The following is a 5,574-nucleotide window of genomic DNA, read 5'->3' as shown; positions in this document are numbered from 1 at the left end:
CGTGTTGTTTAGTGATCATGAATACGTGTATGTTACTCTCCTGTTTATAACTTCTGTTAATCTCTTGAGCCTATATCGCACCACATTTGATGAAAATGTTGATTTTTTGGAAACGAGGACAATAAAACGAGACCAAAGATATTTTGTGTTGTGAGTGCAATTCGTTTTTTTTGCGTTCTGGCACATGCTGCACGACTGCAGTGTTTGCAGAATGCCTGATTGCAAATTGCGCACATTCAAACGCGCAACGAACGCGCGGCGCAGTACGCGCAGCGGATGCAAAAAAAAAAGAAAGAAAGAAAGCGCCCGGCGCGCTGCACGGCGCAGTACGCGGACGAGGGGGTCATAAAAGAAAGGGAGAGGGAGCCCGCACACGCAAACAAAACAAAAAAGAAAAAAAAACCAGGCGCGCGCGAGGAAGCTAGGAGAGGAGGCGTGGCTGGTGTTAGTGTTGCCATGACGACGCAAACCGTGTGCGCCGCCATTCTGCCGTTCGAGTCTCTGAATCCCAGCCGCCAGGATAATAACTGAAGCGGCGTTTGGCGCTGCCAGCGCTGACGTCATGAATTAAGGCGTCCTATGGGAGGTATACGGAGTAACCTCCCCCTGGTTCGGCGTCGCCGAAGAAATCCAACAGGGCGTAGCACGCCTGCAGGAGTGTTGTGCGATGAGCACGGGAACAGGAGATCTTCCCGACTCACGTGGGGGAGCCCTAGCCTGCCGTAGGCCGCGAACAGCTGACGGCGATGGTCGGCGTATCCAGGGCACTGCAGCAGGATGTGCGCGATCGTCTCGTCCGCCCGACACTGGGGACACGAAGGGTTCCCGTTTCCCGACTGTCGAAAGAGCCTTTCCGCAGTTCGGCTGCAACCAGTGCGCAGACGCAGGAGGAAAGCACGGGCTCGTCGGTTGATTCCCGTCGATGGGAGACGGTGAATTGTGTTCCCCTCAGCCAACACGTGAGTCGGGGTGTAGCGCACGAACGTGGCGTGCGATACGGGCTCGCGCAACGTCGTAGGGGCGCACGAAGCTTGTGACCGGTGTGGACGGGTCGTGGGCGTCTCGTGCGAGCGCGTCGGCAGCCTCGTTACCGCGTAATCCAACGTGTGAGGGCACCCACTGGAAACGCACGTCACAGCCGCTTCTAATGATCACTGTAAACTTGCGCGTGAGGCGCTGGGCGATGTGGGGGCCCTGCTCGCCCCGCGCGAGGGTGAGAAGCGCGGCGCGCGAGTCACAAAACACCACAGCCGCGGTTGGAAGTAGTTCGGCGAGCTGGTCGGCTGCCATGTCCAGTGCCGCGAGTTCTGCAGTGATCGATGACGCAGCGAAGGGAAGGCGGCATTTTCTCTCGTCACGGAGTGCAGGAATGAGGCTGGCAGCAGCCGCCGAGCCGTCCCCGTTCACCGAACCGTCGGTAAACACATGGAGACGGTCGGAGTAGCGTTCCTCAATCACTGCAGATGCCTCCTGTAGTAGGGCACACTGGGGCGTGTTCCTCTTGGCTCGGATTCCGGGGATTCTAGTGCAGATTCCCAGGCGAGAGTCCCAGTGTGGCGGGATGGGGACGAGACCGACGTCAGGCACATCGCCGACGAGGCTGGCGTATTCCAAGGCGCATCTGCCCATGCCAGAGTGTGGTAGGGAGAGAAACCGGCAAGCCAGTATTCCCCCCTCTCGTGTCATGTGCATGCGTTCGATGTGGCGCAACGCACAGGCCTTGGCTCTGAGCGAGATGGGGGTCTGGTGCGTCTCCGCCAGCGTCGGGCCCACTGGTGACGTGCGCGGCAGCGCGAACATACGGCGAATGACGCCGCGGTGATCGGTGTCAAGTGCGTCCCACTGGCTGGGTTTGAGGTTGACAAGGGCGAGGCCGTATAGTATCCTCGCCGAGGCGACCGCGTTGTACAGGCGCAGGGCCAACTCCGGCGAGCAGCCGTTCCCCCTGGCAAGCATTGAGGAAGCCATGTGTGCAACACGACGAGAGCTCTTGCGTTGAGAAGTGACGGCCGGTTTCCAGCTGAGGCGGTGATCCAGGGTGACCCCAAGGTACCTGACGGTCCTCTGCCACGGTAGTTTCGGCACGTCGTAACGCGCTCTTGGGGACGGGTGGACGACGAGTGCCTCGGTCTTCGCCGGAGACAGCTGGAGTCCGATGCTGGCAACGAACCGGTCAACCTGCGTCAAGCGCGCTCATGAGGCTTCCTCGGACATGACGCCCACGGGAGATGGGGCCGCTCGTGAAGAGGGCGACGTCGTCCGCGTAGATCGCCGTGCGCACCTCGTACGGTGTGTCTCGTGGGATGGCGTCCGGGATGCGCGCAATGGCAAGGTTAAAGAGAAAAGGGCTCAAAGCACTGCCCTGCGGCACCCCCGTGGCGATCGATCGAGGGGCGCTCAGCTCACCGCTGACGCGGACCTGGAATGTGCGGTCCCCGAGGAACGCCTCGACATACCGGAGGAGGTTGCCGCACACACCCATAGCACACAAAGCGTCTGTGATGGTCGGGTGAGGCACACAGTCAAAGGCACTCTGAATGTCAAGGAGGACGAGGTAGCCGGCGTCGCCACGATGTTCCGCCTCCTCAAGGGTGCTCACAACATCGGAGATGGAGTCAGCCGTGGCTCGATGGCTTCTGAAGCCACTCTGTTCGGCCGCCAGGAAGTTCAGCGCAGCAGCAATCCATTGGAGTCGCTGCAGCGCCATGGCCTCTAGGACTTTTCCAGCGGCCGACGTGAGGGAGACTGGCCGATAGGACCCCGGCTGCGACGAGGGCTTGCCGTTCTTGAGGAGTGGGATGACGACCGCCGTCCTCCATGCCTCCGGCAGGACGCCGGCGCGCCAGACACTGTTGTATGCCTCGAGGAGCTGTGGGAGTTGGCTCTCATCGAGGTTACGAAGCATCTGGTACGTGATGCCGTCCATACCGGGTGCTGAGCGTCGTTTCCTCGTCGCGAGGACGGTGGCGAAGCTCACCGAGTGTGAAGTCCTCGGAGCAAAGTGCAGATATTTCCCGCGTGATGGCCGCTGTGGGAAAATATCGCTCCGGGGCGAAAAGTTCAGGCCGGTGATGGGCAGGCATTACAGGGGCCGGGATCGCGTCGTGCACGATCGGGGCCACATGGAATGTGTCAGCCAGCAGCTCGGCCAACTGCGCCGTGGATATATGCAGGGCGACGGCGATGGAGAGGGCCAGAGACTTCGCGATTCGCGGCCGAAGGATCGCCATGAATATGCGCCAGGCGCGTCGATGGTAGCGCCGGTCGTCGAAGGTGCGGCAGAGGCTGGACCAGCTGTGATCACGTCGGCGGTGGGCGTGACGGCGGCAGACGGCGTCAATGCGATTGTACGCAGTCCAGTCCCCCGGGTCGTCCGAGCGCGTAGCCTTGCGCTGGACCTGTCGACGAGCGGCTCTAAGGTTGAGCTGCTTGATGTCAGGCACGGGGGTGTTGGCGGGGACTCGGCACTTCACAGTCGCGGCACGCGCACACTCGGCGATGTGTGTAAACACGTCACTCGCGACTGGCACAGTAGCACACAGTTCGCGAAAACGTGGGAAGCTCACCACCTCGTACACACGAGTGTGAGGTGGTCGGGCATGTAGGGGCTCCAAGTAGATGGGGAAATGATCAGATCCCTCCGTGTCGGGACAGCGCGACCACCGATAATAGCAGCCGTCCGACGCGAGGGTGAGATCAATTGCACTGGGAGTTGTTCCCTGCCGAACGAAGGTGTGGCTTGCCGTCGTTGAGCACGTGGAATCCCGCAGTCATGGCCGCGTCTAAGAGTTCCCTGCCGGGAGGGGTGACTCGCGCGCATCCCCATGCCGTGTGGTGGCAATTAAAGTCACCGCAGATGACAGCGGGACCGCTTATTCGAGCCGCGAGGCGCACGAGGAACTCGGGGTCCCACACACTCGGGAAACGAACATACACACTGGCCACCGCGGTGTCTGCCGCCCCACTCGCACCCGCACTGCCACACACTCGACACCGGGGCACAGAATGTCCGAGACGTCGATGGGTGGTTGGGGCAGGTGGGAACGGACGAAGATCGAGGCGCGCGAGCGGCCCGGAGGGTGTGTTAGTTCCGTGCATTGGTGCGAACCACATGTCGCGCGTTTTGCCACTCAGTGGCACTGGTGGTACGCAACGTACCCGGTAAGATTGAGCTCTCCCCTCTCGAACGCGCGTCTCCTGAAACGCGAGAACGTCGAATTCGCGTTGCAGTAGGAGGAGGGAGAGCTCAGGGTGACGGCAAGCGAAGGGAGCGGAGGTTCCACTGCATAATTCGCGGCCGCGGCGTCTTTGGCGAACTAGCCATGGTGTGCGATGGCTTGGTGGGCGGCCAGGGCCGCGGCGCACATCTCGCGCACCACTGATTCTAGTAGCGCACGAGTGCCGTGGCGAGCGCCGTTATCACCGAATCCTTCGACTCTTCCGGTGGGGCTGCAGATGTTGATCCCTTCGCCGCCGGTGCTGTGTTTGCAGGACGTGTTGTTGTGGAGATGCCGGCCGCCGCTGCATAGGAGTGACCCTGGCGCGTAGCGGAGGTGTTTAGCTGCCGTGATCCCATCCTGCTTTGCCTTGGCCGCGTCCTGGCACGGTCCAGCGCCTGGCGGGCGCGTGGTTTTTGCCGTTGGACGACGCGAGGATGAACGCTGCCTGTCGCTGTAGCTGCCACGAAGGACAGCGCGGCTCGTTAGAAGCGTGCGTGCCCTGGCAGTTGACGCAACAGGGACGTTCCACGTGCACGGGCCGTCAGTGTGGTTCCTGCCGCAGCGCAGGCAGCGTCCATTGCCTGTGCAGGTCGCGGTGGCGTGCCCGTATTGACCGCAGTGCAACACATTGAAGAGGAACGCGGAAGGCGCGCCCGAATCGGCCTCCGCTGCTTGAAGAGGTAGAGCTCCGAGGGCACTTCGTTCCCTCGAATGTGACGTGTAGGGAGGTTCCCCTGCGATGACACGAGATGACAGGGGCTGGCGAATCGATGTTAAATGAGAGTTCATCCAGCTCGATGGTCGTGTCAACGCCGAAGACCACTCCCACCATGTGTTGTAGGCGAGAATGTTAGCCCGGACGGGAACGTCAACAATTGTTTGGATTTTCATCAGCCTCGTCACGTCTGCGGCCGCCTCGGTGTCGACGGCTACGAGGTTGCGCCGGTGTTGACGCGGACGCGTTTCGTTGCCGGAAACCAGAGAGGAATGCGGCATTTGAGTCCCGCGACGCGGCCAGGAAGGTGTGCTTTTTTTCCCGACCGGTCTGAATAAGATGGTCTGGCCTCTTGAGAGGTGAGGGACCCAATTCCGCGCCCGTGCATTCCTGCCTGCTGTCCGCCTGTGTCTCCTCGCTTGGTAGGGGACGTTCGGGGTCTACTGACGTGCTCAGGGTGGTGGGACGAGCCCCCCGGAGTTGACAAGAGTGGACCACCGGTAGCTCCACTGGCGGTGCCGGTTGATGCCACCTTCGAGCGCACCGGTATGTCGCAGATGCTTGTAACTGCCAGAAGGGGCTCGAGGGCTGCTCCCGCAGTGGCGTCGACCGCGACAACGTTGCGTTATATTGACGCGG

This window comes from Rhipicephalus sanguineus, chromosome 6 (assembly GCF_013339695.2).
Source record: "Rhipicephalus sanguineus isolate Rsan-2018 chromosome 6, BIME_Rsan_1.4, whole genome shotgun sequence".
Lineage (NCBI taxonomy): Eukaryota > Metazoa > Arthropoda > Arachnida > Ixodida > Ixodidae > Rhipicephalus > Rhipicephalus sanguineus.
This window is presented reverse-complemented; position numbering follows the sequence as displayed.